Source organism: Lates calcarifer, linkage group LG24 (genome assembly GCF_001640805.2).
Source record: "Lates calcarifer isolate ASB-BC8 linkage group LG24, TLL_Latcal_v3, whole genome shotgun sequence".
Taxonomy (NCBI): Eukaryota; Metazoa; Chordata; class Actinopteri; family Centropomidae; genus Lates; species Lates calcarifer.
This window is the reverse complement of record NC_066856.1, coordinates 8,516,225-8,532,747: the sequence shown is the minus strand read 5'-3', so window position 1 is coordinate 8,532,747 and position 16,523 is coordinate 8,516,225. Positions and strand designations below refer to the sequence as shown.

General features: G+C 40.7%; 1 protein-coding gene and 1 long non-coding RNA gene across 4 annotated transcripts in view; one reads left to right on the top strand and one right to left on the bottom strand.

Moving 5' to 3' along the window:
• The first annotated feature begins 7,668 nt into the window (after positions 1-7,668).
• The window catches only part of LOC108900782 (uncharacterized), a 27,271-nt gene continuing 18,416 nt past the window's right edge, over positions 7,669-16,523 (top strand). The window contains exons 1-2 of the long non-coding RNA XR_001963794.2: positions 7,669-7,727; positions 11,243-11,289. This is a non-coding gene — a long non-coding RNA (uncharacterized LOC108900782). The remainder of the gene's footprint in view (positions 7,728-11,242; positions 11,290-16,523) is intronic.
• zfhx4 (zinc finger homeobox 4) overlaps positions 15,835-16,523 on the bottom strand; it is an 81,294-nt gene continuing 80,605 nt past the window's right edge. For all 3 annotated transcript variants that reach the window (XM_018702006.2, XM_018702007.2, XM_051066609.1), the window contains one exon: positions 15,835-16,523. This exon is cut by the window's right edge and continues 3,668 nt beyond it. The gene's annotated coding sequence lies outside the window, so the exon portion shown is untranslated.

Sequence of the window (16,523 nt, the reverse complement as noted above, 5' to 3'; positions counted from 1 at the left end):
GCACACTTCTCTCTAGACAGGCCTGGCCGTTCTAACTCCCATTATCCATTTTCACAGCACCCCAACATGCTCAAGATCAAGGGGGCAGCCGGGGGCTTGGATTGACTCACACACACATGCACAGACTTGACAGCCAGCCTCCCTTTTCCCTTGGCCTTTCTCTCTTTTGCTGCCTTTCCATCTCTCTCCCTCTGTAATCTCTAGGGCCCTCGCCCCTATAAGACTATAGTAAACTGTACCAAAACCCTGGCAGTCGTCTCCTTCCTCGCAGGCGAATTACTCTCTAATCCCTGTAATGAGTCCAAAGATGCTTATTTATGCTGGAGTTAACCTCCACCAGTGAGCCCAGCCCCGGGCCAAATGCACCCCAGCTGAGTGAAGCCTTTCCTGGGCTGACAAGAGAGGAGTGGGGTAGGGTGGTTGTGGTTGGGGGGGGGTTTACCTCCCACCTTTCCTTCCCTCCCCCTTCCTCCCCTCTCCCGCTCTCATCACTAGGGCTTAATTGCTGATTGCTGAGACGATCAATCGGAACTGCAGGCGTGATAGAAAGCCTATTGCAGAGAGCCGGTCTCAGATCTACTGGCTCAGAAAGACGTACACACATTTGCACTAAGACGAGGTTAATGTTTCCGTTGAGCAGAGAGGATAAAGCATGGAATATTTGTCCTCATTAGGTGCATGACTGCCCTGAAGAATACTGGGTAGTTGTTCTGGCAGGGCCGATCTTAAATTATTTATGTAACTGACCGTCATGATCTTTATTCCTCCTTCAACTTCCACAGGTCTGTAGAGTATATGCGCTAGAATTTATGTCCTTGGTGGTAAAATTGATGAATTGTATGGTTTAAAGCATATAGAGAAGTATTGACACAGCCCCTCGTTGGATTGAAAGAAAATCTACACCTGAAACAAAATGTAGGCAGGGTTATGGTCCTGATGATGATTAGTTTGACGTTATGTAAAAAACATAAAGCTCATCTTGTGGATACTCTGAGGTCCCCTTTCACATCAAGGACATTTTGACTAATGAATCCTGTAGCAATTCATATGAAGGCTGAGACAGGGAAGACTGGTTGTCAATATTTTATGCACTACATTACATTAATGCATGGAGAGTCCCACACAGCGAGATTAAGGAGATGTTTGAGATTAAGGATGCATATATGATCAACCTTAATGCCACTGGGACATGTCATTGTCTTAACATTCAGACAGACTTACAATCCAACCCTTTTTACAGATATTACGCTACAACTCCAATCCCCAATCCCCCAGAAAGAGAACAGATAAAGAAGAAACAGTGCATTAAAGTCTATTAATTGAGTTAGGCCATGGATTGAATTAGCTGGAAGTTGGAACGGGGCTCTGGACTTAAGGAAGGTAGCTAAGGCTCCGTTAAGCCTATCTGTCTTTGGATCTTTTCTAATTCACAGGCTCCGTGTGGAGAAGAAAAAGAGGAAGAAGCCCAGATTCCCAGAGGCTATGCAAGGCAATCTGCACATTCACACGCAGCCATTTAGGGAGCAAATTGGCCCTGTGCCCCCTCTGACGAAGGTTTTAAGAGAAAGGGAATTAGGGCGTTGAATCCCTAACTAGATCTCCTTCTTTGATGAGCCTCTTTATCCGCCTGTCCCTCATCTCCATTTCTTTGATGTGAGGCGTTGATTTTCCTGATTAAATAGTTTTTAAAGTGAAAAGCTCTTCTCTGGGCTCTGTAATACTGGGTACTTTACTGTACCTATTGTAGGTTCGTTTGTGTGCATGCTTGTTGAATGGTCCATCTGTGGTATTCTTTAATTGGAACAGAGCCCTTGGCTCACAGATACTAATAAGGATAGTACAATAGCTTTGATTCGTACATGCATATTTTTCCCTAAGAAAGAATGTTATCATTTAAGCTTGTGCCTGGCTTTTACCTCTTCATTTGAAATGGCTAGGAGGACACAGAAAGCCCTATGCATCTCTAATGAAATTAAAGAGTAAAAACACCAGTGCTTTTTCACTTCAACAAAATTCCATCTCTCATCCTTCTGCTCACGGTGTGAGCTTTTACCTACTTTTCAACAGGTAAGGGAATTGTATTCCTCTTGTAATGGGAGATATTTCCAACAACTGACATCACTTTCAAACAAGGAATGACAGTATTTTCATGCCAAGAAAACATGAAACAAAAAAATGCACCAGTTATTTGCTGACACCTCAGAGGATTTTTGACACCTGTATATGTTTTTTCTTGTGGCATGTCCAATATGTCAATAGGAGTTACAAGTATCTCTCATATTTCATCTATTCAATAAAAGACGTGCCAAACACAAAACACCAAAATTCCTCCAAGGTAGTGAAATCCTAGGTGTGCTCGAGTTCAGGGCTGCAGCCTCTGCAGGTACCTGCGTTATGAGAGTTCTTTCAACACCTGCCGGGCTTTGGATACCACCGGGCCCAATTATCTTAGTCTACCTCCTTTTCTTAACCACCTCTTCAGTCTAACAGGTCAGGGGGACAATCAATCACACCTAAAATAAGGAAGTAATTTCCTGAGTTTTTATCATGGTGTTGAGGTTTTGTCTGGTTGCATTTCACAACTTAAAGAGAGATGGAGTGACACTGGTTTGGGAATATATAAAATTTTGCCCTTTTCTTTTTTGTGCTCAAGACCCATAATTTAGGATCTATATGTGCTCTATGTGTCCACCTCAACATGTGTTGTTTTCAAATACAAAGATCAAGAAAATAAAATTCCCATAATTAACATCAGTAAAGTTTCAGTGAAGGCTGCATCCTCCTCTTCCACATGATAAACAATGATAATCCTTGCTTAAATCCAGAAATGCAGAAGTTATATTGCCTATCTATTTATTTGTATTTATCCACATTTAAACTTTGAAGCTTTTAAAATTTGGTGGATGTTTTTTTTTTTTAATCAAATGGTGAACATGTTGTAGTTAATTCAGTTCTTAAATATTACACATACTGATTTTATATATTACATACATTATAGATCTGTCTTATTTCAACATTTCATTATATTTTTTCCCCTGACCCACCATGTGCATGATGCTAAGAACACAAATGAAATATACTCTGAACGTGAAATTGCAGTGTTGTAAAATGACTGAACAAGTGAGTTATTTGAGACTGCATCAGATAAAAACACCAAGCATGTGTTTTTTTGTTTTTTTCTGGCATATTTTATATTTCACATCCTCACACTCTAACACGGGGCTAAAGAGATGGAAGCAAACTTTACCTGACCTGTCCTCTCATTGGATGAGGCAGGACAGGAGTAGCGAGGGGATTGGACAAACGACCAGAGGGCATCATGGGGGATTATAGACAGGTGTGTTGTGCTGTGCCTAGGGTAAGATCTACCAAAGCCAAGCCTGTTTGTGTGTGTGTGCGCATCTTACAGTCTGTGCGTGTGTTTAGCCATCTCAGTCCTCTTCCTACTGATGTCTAGAACAGACTAAATGAGCAATAATCTGCACACATCCCTCCAGATGTCCCAGTGAATTTCCTGTGGCTTAAGGCGCCAGCTGAGCTCTTTGAAAGTTTTGATAACTTCTGCAAATGTGATTGAACCTCTGCTTGTTCAAGAATGTTGTGCAGGACACAATGTGCTTATTCCTATTTCCCCTAAAAGAGATGAAAAAGGAGGCCTGTGCTTTTTCCGGTACTAGCACACCTATTGGCACAATGTAGTGATGTGCACATTTCAAGAGGATTGTTGGAGAAATATATTTGTGGTGTACAAATTCAAATTCAAACTAAGAAATCTAAATTTAAATAACATTATTCTGATAGTTAGAGTTGCACCATTTTCTAGTCTGGTCACTGTGTATTCAAGGTTACTAAAATTATTATAAGATGGATATCAGAATGTTCAGATGTGGTTTGTATCTAGTTTTATGAAGCAGAAATTAGATGTACCATGCAAACAAAATGTCTTTATTTCTCTCTTTTTGTTTAGCTCTTTTTACAGCAACAATATAGTGCATGGATATTTAGTTTTATATTGTTGCAGCTGAGGCCATACACTCATTTCCATAAATATGTACTGTTATCGGGGAAAAAAAAAAAGCTTCTGATCATTGTGCAATCAACCAGAAGTTGTCAGCAACAACAGAGGAAGACAGTGGAGTAGAACAGAGCTTTATTCCCCATCATCTGTCAATCAATGCTACTACAAGGACCTCAATCCACACAAGCAACCAAATACAAGCAGGAGCACATGTAAAGTGTCATGAATATTTGATAATGTCCTGCCAATCTGAGTACCATTACTTCAATTCATTGACAAAATCTAATATTACAAATCTCAGAGCCAAGTTGAGAACAAAAATATGTAAGAATGTACAACAGAAATATAATAATGGCCATGGGTGGAATTTTCAATATAGCAGCCTCTCGTGGGCAGAACATCAACCCTGTATGTAAGGGTAATATGGAGTTTCTGTCTGGAAAATGTAACAAGAGGAATTTCTAAATTACATGTGTAGGCAACACACTGAACAATGAGAACAGCAGGCAGAAAAAGCCTAACCCTGTTAAGTATGAGGCTGCCGGGTAATGACAATGTATTTGTGCATTTCAGCATCTTGGAATCTCCGGCTTGCAGAGAAAGGAAGAAACATAACTTTTGTGGTTGCCATGGATACTTGTGTGTGAAGGTTTTTGCTGTGAGTCTCGACTCCTCCAGGAGATCAGTGAACCGCATGTGTCAACCAGCATTAACCTGCTCGGTCCAAGACATGCACAGAGACACACATGCACAAGAAAGAATAACAAACACACACAAGCATGCACATTAACCTTCTCATGTTAGCACAGAGTTCAGTACAAACTGAACTGCAGCTTCTAAACACACAAATGCAGAGTTGTGAATAGAGCTACGCATTGTCGAAGCTGATACACTCTTGAGTGAATGCGGAACCGTAACCTGAGAAAAAACTTTGATTATGATGTTGTTTTGTTGTACTTCATGAGGTCTAAACCTCTAGTGTGGAGTTGGTACTCTCCAAACAAAGCCATCCCTCTGAAAGACTATAGAACACAACATGCTTATTCTATATGGTGTAGTTTCTTTTCTCAGGTGATATGATGTACTGTGGGTTCTCTAATTATCCCACAGAGATCTTTTTTTGGCTAATTCTCACTCTCTCAGACAAGAGAGCTGGGACCACGTCAACTACATTATGCATTTATATTCCTGTAGCATCAGCTACTATATATATATATATATATATATATATATATATATATATATATCTGCATACTATGACTGACCCTGTTAGAGCAGGGTCAAGTGTAGTGTGGCATAATATAATATAAATATAAATACAGCCCGTGCCTGAGTCTGTCTCACATTATTATATGTCTTTTTTTCTCCCTTTACATAACTTCAAACAAATCTTAGAAATAAAACCAATTTTCGTAAACATCAGTTTTCCAAGATTAAGACTTTTGCGGTTTGGGCACAGTGCAATGCCCTCCTCTGGGAAGTTAATGCTGGATTGTTTAATAACTGGACAAATTCATGAAAAAAAAGGGACATAAATTGGGGCCCTAGATTTTCTCAAATTCTAATTTAGAATCAGCTCTCTGGCATTTTCAGAGTCTCTGTTTTCATCCTCCTCACAAACATGCCAGACTTTTTCTCTGTAGGGCCCCTAACTGACACTCTGGGCTTGTTGTCAAGTATTATGTTCTCAAGTGTTTGCGCTTGTCTCCTGCGCCAAGCTGCTGGAGTCCTCTCTGCCCCATCCACAAAGGCCTACACAACATTCAGCAGTCATATCTGTTTGTCTAGCTAGGAACCTGGTGTGTTTTCTCTCAAAGTCAAATTAAAAAGGTATGCCAGAAAAGAGACCGTATCTGCAATTCAGAACACATTTTTCTATCAGACAGGAGATATATTGCCGACTAAGTATTGTCAGATGTTGGCAAATTCCACATATTTTTCATATCCGGCCCCCTGAAACTTGGGGCCGCTTCAAAACTCAAGGCACATCATCGACAAAGACTCTGTTTGACCTTAGGAGCACAGGCAGAAATGAACCAAATATCCATTCTGTTTTCTACAAAAATATTTTCTCTGATATAAATGCAATATCACTGGCCATAAATCATTTAGGAATTCATTTGGAAAACATTTGAAAAACACATTTATTTGTGGGGTGTTCATCAATAAACGTGGCTCCTGTGGAAAGTTTTATTTATATATTCATGCATTCAATAGATTCAGTTATTCATGTATTCACTCATTCACAAGGCCTAGTCAGTGGCTATGCGTCAGGCCCCCATGTGTGTGCGTATATGTGTGTGTGTGTGACCTGCGGCATAGCCCTGCTATGCTGCGGGCTAGTGCTGTTCCCCAGGGGGCTCTCATCTTTTACTGAGCCCTGACAGAAGATGGAGGCTGGGAGAGGGGTCCGCTGCATTAAAAAGCCTTTACCTAGCTCTGATTTATCACCCCTGCCTCACACATACACACCCGCACTCACACACACACACACACACACACACACACACACACACAAACCTGCCTGCCAACCCTACACCATCTCGCCATTCCTCGCCGCAGCTAGACTCTACACTCTATCAAACACACAGACGTATAGGTGCACGCACGCGCACACACATACACACACACACAGAGTCAAACGGACACACATTCACACACCATCAAACGCATACCCGTTCCATCATAAGATGGCTGCCTCAGAGAAAGAGTGAGGGAGCGAGGCGCCGCACACTGCACCGCAGTGGTGATTTTGCATTTTAATGGTACCTCTCCTCTCCTCCCTTTACCCCTCTCTCCCCTCAGTTGGTAATTCTGGTGAGTCGCAAGCAGGCACCAAGCCACCGGCTACCTCACCACAGGAAGACAGAGCGACACAATTACAGGACAGCATTTCCTGGGTACGTCACCTGCAAATGGCTGCATTTGAATGTGACAGCCACTGAGGAGGTGAGGTAGGAGAGCAGGGGAAGATATAGGTATTTGCGTATGTTCACACCGTGGAGGAAGTAGATTGTCATTATGCCACAAGAAGCAGCATGGCGTCCTAGAAGACAGCCTCTGCACACACACTATATGAACCTTTAATTGCACATGAGCACACACACACACATAGGCAAGGAAAAGAAGAATATGCTCAGAAAATTCAGAGATGCATCCATTCCCCCTAAAACAGGACATGGACAAAGGGGAATACTGGTTTTAAAATGCACTACAACAAACACCAAGATACACATGTACGAACACACACACCACACCACACACACGTACACACTTTGTCCTTGAAAGGGTCCAAGACTTTGTAATCATATTCATTCATTCATTCATACATATGGGTAGAATACATTTGCTCCATCTCTCCAGTTATTGCATGAGCACTGATGAAAACTGGGAACAAAAAAGAAGAAAGAAATATAAAAAAAAAAAAAAACACACAAAGGGAATGAATTTAATCTCTGAATTAAAACCTTCTTCCCAACACATGAATACATCCAATGTTCAGTCATGTCACGCCAGGAGAAATCGAGTATCATTTTTTATGACTTCTGTACAGGACAATAGTAGCATGATTGGTTATAAACAAGACAAGAAACAACTTTTCTGGTCACATCAAAGTCATACGTAGGAGCTCAGACCCACAGGATATTTCAAAACAAACAAAATTAAACACCAACACTTGAACACCAACCACGGACCGGTTTCATGCAAGGTAATATTTTCACGGAAAAGCCGTCGCGGGGGGTGGGGTGGGGGGGTGTATTACCAGAATATAAATTCGTCATAAAAAACAAACACACGTAAAGAACATTATAAATACAACTCACCATAACGCAGCTGCAGGCAGCATCAGCTCTTCAACGGTGAAAGGCTTCTTAGCCTTAGCAGTTCGGTTAGCCATGATGTACGCTGTTCTCAATGCAGCTACACTTGTTGCTATGGTGGCCTTCAAGACTTGCTTCTGTCCTTCTTGTCCAAGTTTTTCCTTCAAAGGACTTGAGCCCAGGCTTGTCTTTTAATGGAGGGTGCTTTGTCTCTATGTGTCGAAGCACTTTTGAAGACACCATTGCCCCATTTTATAGCCTGTTGCCACGTATTACGTAGAGGAGGCCTGGAGCACGTGAATCACCTGTCTCGATAAAGCCGTGTTTTAAGTTGGACTCCTGGTATTTCCCATCAAATGCAGCTTTGTTTTTCTTGACAGTCTTAGGTTTTTCTGTTGTTTCATCACTACGTCTTTTTCCCCTTTTCAACGAAGCTCTCCACAGATGTTTGGGGTTTTTTTTTACTCATTTTAGCTTGTTAACTAGCTGCCTTAATTTGCCGGGCATGACAGCCATGACAGAGGCAGGTGTGTGTCAAGCAGTATAAGGAGGCACAGACGGATGTGATGGTCAGAGATTCCTGTCATTTTTCAAAATAAAACACCCCGAAGGCTCCAATAGTCAATAAGATGAAATAATATAAATTAGTCTAGAGCATGTCTCACAGCTTGTGTGCATGTATATATGATCCAGGTGGGCAAGCATCTGATGCTTATGTGGTGTGAAATTTAAACCTGTTGTGTGTGTGTATGTTAGCCAGCGCTACCTTGGATGTCGGAATAATAAGAAAGCTTCTCCTCCATCATTCACATTAGTGTGTGCGTGTAGTACTAAACGCGCGTGTTTCTGACAGAAGAGGAGGAGGAGGAGGAGAGATCGCTGGTAATGGAATAATTTCTCACTTGTTGTAATGGAGGTTGCTGGTGTTAAAGAAAAGGTGATAATAACTGTTCAGGCTGAAAATGGGAATAAATCCTTTGTTTAACTTCTGATTCTATGATTTTTTGAAATAGTGTATTTTAAAAATATATGAACACAACAATATAACGAGAAGCAAAAATAGTAATTTTATTTCTATTGCACTAAAGATTACTATTTGCATTCATATAATCAATAACAGCCTTTTAAACACGTTGTGTGTGTGTGTGTGTGTGTGTGTGTTCTGCATTGTGTGTATTGGCAGGAAAATTCACAGCTGCAGATCAGCTGCATGTCACCACCACTCACTAGTTTACAGTTAAATGTCCATGATCTGTGTGTGTGTATATGGATGTGCCTGATTTGTCATATGGAATAATGTGTCTTTAAAAGCAGTGACATTTTGCTACTAATCTGTGTGTTTGTGTATGTGTGCTGTGGAACTAGAGGGTGAGAGGGAGGATGCTGCAGCTGTTGCCTCCAAATCCATAATTTATTGTAGGGAATGCTACAATCTAGATTACATATCTTGCAGCTTAAAAGTGTATTTTCCCATAAACAGCAATCTACAGCTCATCAAAATTCATTCTGCTTCAGCATAAACAATCCCCTTGTCCTCTCACCCCTGCATATGTGTGTGTGTGTGTGTGTATGTGCGCGTGTATACATGTATTTGTCCGTATGGCATAAACAATCCCCTACTCCCGTCAGGAACACAGAGTGATCCATCAGTTTCTCCACAGAAAACCAATTTCACTGGAGATGTTCAGTTTTTCACAGACACAAACCACCTATCCTTGCAGCGAGAGCAAAAGGGGGGGAAGAGAGAAAGACACACACATACACAGGATAGAAGGAGATAAAGAAAGAGGGAAAAGAATGGGAAGGAAATGGAACAAAGAAGAGAAGGAGGACATGAAGCAAAATTGAAAGAGAAGGATGGAAGGAATAAGAGAAAATAAAAAAAGACCCGTCTTGCTGTGTTTAATAGGACACACTGTTATTTGCTGTCTCATCAGTTCAATATAGTACGTAAAAACCGTTCATCTGTTGCCCTATACTCATATGCACTGGGAGTTGACACAGCGCCTGTCAAATAGGCTTTATGTGACGGCTCCAAAAAAAAAAAAAAAACCTCACTGTTTCTGTCTCTACACAGTGGTGTTTGTTCTAAAAAAAAAAAAGGAATGAGAATGAAAGACTGAAAGAAAAAAAAAGAGAATTTCTCGCTTTTGACCGTTAAAGCTTGAAGTGTGGAATTATGAGCGAGGAGCAAGGCATGCTGTGGCGGCCCAGTTTTGCTGTGTTGAAGCGGGCAGATGACAACATAATTACAGAGAGTCATCTCATAACACGTGATTAAACAAACAATGCATGTCGTCTCCTCCTAAGGTCCCCATTTCTAGCATCTTTTATTTTCATGCATGTGTTTGCTGAATAGCGGTGTCGCATGTGTTCGCTCACAGGAAGGAGAAGGAGGTGAATCCATGCATATTTGTGAACATATGTGGGCACCCACAGACATAGTGAGACAGAAGTATTGTATGCAGACAAACAGGCAATGGACAGCAGGCTAATGTATCTTTGTAGTAATGGGCTTAAGTTAAAACAAGATGAGAAAGGCCTTCATTTTAGAGGAGCTGCATTGCTACTAATGACTAGAGGGCCCCCAACTGCCATCTCAGCCTATTATAACTTCGAGATGGCTCTTCTGTGTTTTTAAAGATGAATGCAAATTAAAAAGCATTAGGCTACATTCATTTGCGGTCTTTGGCATATAGGCCACTTTTGGTCCGAGGGCCACTTAAGGCTGCCTTATTTCTTCAAATGACCTTGAAATCAAAGAAAGAGCAAGTTTTAATGATTTAGAGGGCTCTTAAAGACTCGAAAGGAAAAGCAACACAGGACCTCATTAAAATTTTCATTTAAACATTAAAAAAGCTTTTTGTTACAAATGTTCCTGCCAGGATGCTGAGTTGATATACAAAGAGAACTGTAAGAATGCCTAGCATCTGAGCCAATTTAATGTCAATGCATCTCCTCATCCCTTCATCAGTGATTCTATAAATTACAAGGCATGATTATTTGGCCGCTTTATAATTTTCTTTGTAAGACTTGGGCTCGTGTGTGTGATAAATGACGAGCTGTGGAGCTCTGCGATTTGGTGCAGGGCCTGTGAATGACCTGGGGAATGCATCGTGTCACTTTATATTTAGCTTCTATTTCCTCACTGCCTGCTCTTCTGCTGCACATGGTATGATTTCACTTTGTGGGTGTATGTGTGTGCACGTACGTGAACAAAGAGTGAGACATATCCCATCACCCCCTAAAATTCCTTCATTCCCTCCTCCATTGCTCCCTTATTTCCCCAACGACTCAACTTGCCTTGTAAAAACCTTAGCCTGACTGCTCAGCGCCCTTTAAAATGTAAAGCAATATTACAAAGTCTGACATGTTGATCTCTGTTACTATGGTATTGTTTCAGGGGTCCAGTGAATGCAAAGAAAGCTGTGGCTGTCCAGATTTAAGTGGGTAAGTTCCAAAATGTTCACTTTATAGGTCGTTTTCACACTGGAGGAACATATGTAAAGAACTGATGAGAGAACTGTAATGCTGTTTGTTTGTTACAGGTGGTAAAGCGTTAGAAATGCCAAAAAAGAGAAAATGTGCCACATATTTTTCAGTTTTTGGCATGTGGATCCAGCCCCTCCATAACTTCACCTCTCGTGTGTTTAGTTATTTACAGCCCTGACAACAAAAGAGCCTTGAACTGTTCCACAAACTACATAGCACCCTTTGTGTCACAGGCAAAACAGGAAATCAGGCTTTTGTCCGCTCGAGATGGCATCAAAAAACACCTTGTTTCATCTGTCTTAAGCAATCCCATCTTGACGCCTTCACACGTCCCCATGTGGGGCTGTGCTGCTCCTCAGAACAGATTGGGAAACAGCACAAACGATCTGCCGGGGAAGTCCCAGCGGGCTGCCATAACATGCTCGTTTGCCGACGTACCTCTGTTGCACAGAGCCCATGTTTGATTTCTCTCAGGTTGCCCCTCCCTTTCTTTCTCTCCTGCTCTCACTCTCACTTCACTTCTATCACTTGCTCATTTTGCTGCCTGTATCACCTACTTCCTTTCTTTCTCTCTTTCTGTCTGTCCCTGACACTCAGTCTCTGTCAGCCTGTTGTCCCGTCTGTCTGCGTCTCTTTTTCTTTCTCTCCCAGGCCTGCCTCCCTTTCTCCCTCACACCTCCTCCACCTTCTCTTTCACTTTAAAATACGTGTTAGTTGGCTGTGTGTCTTGTAGAAATGCCAGCAGTGATTGTATCCTTCATCCACAATGCAATAATAAGGCAGGTGTACTCCTGCCCCCTCCATTTTCTTCACCTTCCTTCTTTCCTTTTGTGCCTCAGAAATGAAATGTATTGCAGTAGTAAATGCTTAAAGCAGGAAGGCCAAAGAAAAATACACAAAAAAGAGAGATTAGATTGCCTTTTGAATATGTTAGTTTGTGTGCAGCCTTTGTTGACACCTGGGTTAATCCAGAAAAACTGCTGTTAATGTTTATTTCCCATCTTAAAGGATGCATCACTACAAGAATTGTGCCTTTTGTTGCCTATTTCTATGTCCTCTTCCCCACCAATGCAGTGCTGCCAACTGTACAAACAATATTTATCTCCTCATTTACTAAAAAAGCACACTGAATTTCCTCCTGGGGCTAAAAAGTTGCAAAGTTTTGCAGAATCAGTTGTTGGATGAGTCGAAAAGTTACATTACACCTGTTAGCAGAAAAACAACAGGTTCTGTTTTGGTGCATACCCCCAAATACAGCCAGCAATAAATAATAAGATTTCATGTTGAGTATTTGTTCACGGGGGACAATGGTTTCCTGATTTCTCAGGTGTAATGCTTTGGTGGATGAATCACAGGTGTAGGAGATATTGTGTGGTGGATGGAACCCAGGTGCTGGAGTTATTTCCGGTCTGTGCTGTTAATCACCAACCTGACGCTGAAATATGGCTTGCAATTTAGCAGTTTTAAAATAGAGTTCCCTTGACTGCATATACTTAGGTTGGGAAATAATAATAAGGGCAAGATAAAGTCAAGAGACTGTAAGAATGTTTCATATGAATGTGTGCTGCAAAATATGTTCTGTTTTATCAGTGAATGTGGGCTCAAAGTCTGAAGGATAATAGAAACTAAAAAGGATCTGATGCTGTCTGCCTGATAACAATAATTTGACAGTTTCAATTCCTATGCAGCAATCACAGCTTTGATGTAAGGAGCTGATTAATAACTAACTTCCCCAATCTCTGTTTAAGGATGTCATGTGCAAATGCAGCCTTCTAAGTAAGAAGAACAAATGAGCGAGAACAAGCAAAGTCCTCCTTTTTCCCACAAAACATGTTAACTTTTTTGTAGGGCTAAAAAACAACAACATAGAAGCACTGAAAGAGTATATTTGTGGATACACTATTGATTTGAATTCCACAGATGAACCCATACATGAATGTATTGTCGATGAATAGAAACACAAGACTACGGGTGGGTTTGTTCTAAAACAAGCTATTTCCTCCTCCTCTCCTGTTCCTGTTTTCATTCGTTTCTGTTATGGCTTCTGGAAGAGTCAAAATGTGACAAAGGTTTACATCAGAGACAGACTGTCTAAATATCTGATTATAAGCTGTTTATCCTCGTTAAATGATGACAACATAGTAACGCCAATACGCAAGAGGCCTCAGATGTGAAGCTGGTCAATATCTATTGACAGACAAATCATTGTTGTTGTTCTTTCGTTTCGTCATTGTCCAGGCCCAATGCATGAGGGGCTAAACTGGAAGTGAATGTGATTGGATTTTCAGTCTCCGTCATTAAATTCCCATGCGGGGAATACTAATTCCAGTATTTAGTGCGGTGATGCTAGGGCTTGCTTTCATCTTAAACTGATTCCAGTCTAATTAGATTGGGCATGTGGGGGGTGGTGGATGTATCCGTCTGGACTAATCCCTGCCTCTCTGTCCCAAACATTGTATTATCCAGAGAAAATCCATTGGCTGCAGGCTATTCAAAGCCAGATCTGCCTCCACTGCAGCCTCTGTACTGTATCATCTGGAAAGCTGTGGCTAGAAGGGTGCACTGTGCAGTGAGGGTGGAACCTAATGGTCATGAGTGATGTATGGGTTGCAGAAAATGCCATTTAGAATTTACAGTAAACCTTTTATCGTGTATTCAGGGCAAGACCGCTCACTGCTGTGGCCTCTTTAGCAAAGCTGTGTCTGAACTAGCTATGAACTACTCTTCTCTTCAGAGGGCCTTTTTATTCTAGGACAGTGCAGTTAAGTAGTGGAATTGGGTGGCCCCCAAAATACAGTCACATCAAAATGGTTCTTTTTTCAAGGTTTTATATTTTAGTGGACCTATAAACAGTAATTTCAGAGGATGTGAGTCAGAATTGGCAAACAATACACTTGTGTATACCCTCTTGTACACAAACACACATGCCACACATTCGCAGTGCACAGATCAACCTGTCACCTTGCTTGTAAATTACTGACAGACCATAGTGAAAACACAGTGTAAAGAGTTCCCTCTTCTAGGCACTGAGAAGGCCAGAAAAATGAAAGGCCTTCAGCCATTATTCTCCACAAAGGTCAAATGCAATTCAATCCCATAGTATGGTTTGTGTGTGGGGGGGCCCTACCTCGGCAACTGCCTGCACTTTAAGGGTGAGCAACGGAAAAGGACCATTCAGCAGCACATTTGTCAAGGGCGAGGGGTGAAGTCAGAAGGGGGGAGAAAAAAGCTGTTTTTGAGGCTTTTACATGTCGCGGCTGTTTCACTTTACGCTGAAGTGTTCGAGCGAAACAATAAAGGCCACAACCGATTCCACCAGAGTGAAAAGATCCTCATCTTCCCCTTCATTTTAGATGTCCTTGTGAAATTTCATTAGGTGGATTTAATGACTTGTGAATGTTGGCTTTCTCCGTGACCCTGACACTGGTGGTGGACACGTCTCGCTGGCAGGGTGTGATGTATTGTGTTGAGGTCTTCCTGTGGTGCAATTTTTAATGTGGCAGCATCTGTTGACCTCAGATCTTAAAAGTCAGCCTCCTGTCTCAGATTGGCATCAATTTTGCTTCTTAGAATTTTAAAAGCTGTACATAGTCTGCGGCACAAAACACAATTTCCTATCTATCTATCTATCTATCTATCTATCTAATGTAATTCTGCATGGGCCTTACACACCTGTAAAAAAAAGGATCAACCATTCCAGTTGAAGGGACTAACAAATGTTCATTGCTCTCTGTTGTGGTTATATATCTGTTTATCCATGGTTGTGATTTATTATTGTGGACTTTTCCCTTCTAATGGGATAGGTCTAGAGCAGCACCTGATCAGATCCAGATTAGCAAACACTTTCAAACATAATCCCTGCATCTGCTCAGAGTCAGATTACCACAAATAGCATAATGACGGGAAATACCCATTATATGATTTAGAATTTTAGTCTGTCAGTGACTGGCATGACAATTATTAGAGGGATGTTGACACAATACATATCATGTGTGGCGTAGGCATACCTTGAAGTTTTGGAAAAAGATGTGCCCTAATTGAAAGTGTAATCATAATGGAAACAACATTAAAAAACAGAGACAAAAATGTTTTCAAAATGTGTAGTAAATTGTCCACTCAAGTATAAAATGTTATGGTCATCTAGAACTGCATTGGAAATTTCAGTGACACTACTAAAACTTACATTTATGGTGTACTGGTTAATACACAATTATATTTAAAATTACTGTCAAAATATTTAAACAATCAAACCACAAAGTAATGTAACTTTGTTATATAACAGAACAATATAGATAATATGTATTACATTATAATATAATGTGATAAGGAGAACATTTATGACTGAAAAGTTAAAGCATTGCATTAAAAGTGATTGACAGGCAAATTCTGTGCTACTTTGACTTTAATGTAAAACATTATGAATGAGATGTGTAAAAGAAAAGCTGATAAAATAAGAACACTAATGATTGACATTGAAATAAAGAATATTTGATGCGACCAAACTGGTTTGCAGATACAGTTTTTAATGTATCACAACAATGAGCAACAAACATACTTGATGAACTATTTCCAGAAGTTGTTCAAATACCATCTACAATAAACGTCATTTCAACTATGACAACAGGTCTGTGACAAAATAAAAAAACGGTTTCAAAACCATGTTATTACCGTGATACGGTACAGTTGAGACCTCAAACAGTACAGTAACAAAAACTAATGCGACTACTCTCTATATATAAAACATCAATAACATTTTTGGTTTAGTTTATTTAAAGTTTTAGCCATAGGGGCTTCTTCTTATTAAAACCTCAGGGTGCATTTCCTATGTAACCCAGATGTTGAAGAGTACATATTGTGTAGGATATGATTGCGCCATGAAAATCCCTTTGACATCCAGAAGAACAATTCCAATTTCAACCTTTTGAAGGCTGTCCCCATAAACATGACACAATCCATCCATTTGTTTTTAAAAAGTTCTTTTTTTTTCTTTTTGGCTGCTGTGCAGTTGCAATATCTATGTACAGTTATATTGTTGGACCATCCTTTTTGTTGGTTTGTTAGCTTTTACCAGTCCTTGGTGTGGAAAGCGTCCTGTCTGATGCTAACATCTTAGCACATGATGCTAGCTGACAGTTCAGTCTTATAATGCTGAGCCACAGAGTGGGGAAAGGCAAAAAGCCAGAGTTGTGAAA